Consider the following 1,061-nt stretch of genomic DNA (forward strand, 5'->3'; position numbering starts at 1 on the left):
TTCTTTTTTTTTTTTCCCCTTGGCCAAAATTTCTTTATTCTTATTTTGACTTTATTTTTAAACAAGTATCACACTAGAGTCATTGCCTGTTTATTTTAATTTAGGCACTATTACCAGGGCATGTCCCAGATCAGACTCCCCGGGCCTTCTGTGGCTTCACCTACAACCCTCCCCTCTCCCCCCTGGCACTCTCACCCTTTCCCCTTTACACAGCTCTTTCCTTCCCAGTCCCTCCAGAAAGAAGCAGATCCTTTGCTGTGAGCAGTGCGTTCTGACCACTTTGGAGAGAGACCAGGCATGTGAGATGAGAAAATCCCTCTGTGCCTCTGTGAGCTTCCTAGGGGCTGCTAGCCTTAGTGGCTGGAGGCCCGGGGGCCATTGTGCCAAGGCTTGTTGCCCCCTGCCAGGCCCCCAGGGCAGGAACTCTGCCTGGATGAGCCTTCATGGGCACATGGCCTTGAGAGTGAGGGGCCTCCCCCCAGGTCCCCACCCACGCATCTTACATAGTGTCAGTTGGGCCTGCTGGCCCTGGGAAGACATCTTCTTCCTCCTGAGGGAACTTTAGTGGGACAAGCCTCCAAGCAAGGCCACAGGAAGTGAGACAACCTTTGGAAGCAAATCCAGCTCCTTGGCAATTTCTCTATCTGTATTCACTAATTAAAAAACATAAAGGTCATATGAATTCTTAATAATTTCTTTGCCTGGCCTTGAGGGATTTTTTGGTTTGTTTTTTTGGTATTTCTAACTTTTATTGCTAAGTCCTTCAAACGTGGGCCTTGGGGAAAGTCTGCCTGCTGTCCCTCAGCAAAGCTGATTGTTGACCACAGACCTCCTCTGATAAGGCCTAAGAGGCTACAGAGTCTTAGGAAGCAGCCTGGCCTTGTCCCTTTCCCTGTGCCCCCGCCACTCCCATGTTGTCCTGACCATGCTTTACCCTGTGCAGGGAGGCCCCGCCCCACCCCATCAGCCTGTGTGCTCCCAGGTATGTCATATCCTCGGCACCTAACCAAGAACCCAGCCCCTGGGAGGGGCTCAATACATGCTTGTGCAGTGCCATTGCG

The sequence above is a fragment of the Rhinolophus sinicus genome, chromosome 2 (genome assembly GCF_057876585.1).
Source record: "Rhinolophus sinicus isolate RSI-liver-muscle chromosome 2, RSI-T2T, whole genome shotgun sequence".
NCBI lineage: Eukaryota > Metazoa > Chordata > Mammalia > Chiroptera > Rhinolophidae > Rhinolophus > Rhinolophus sinicus.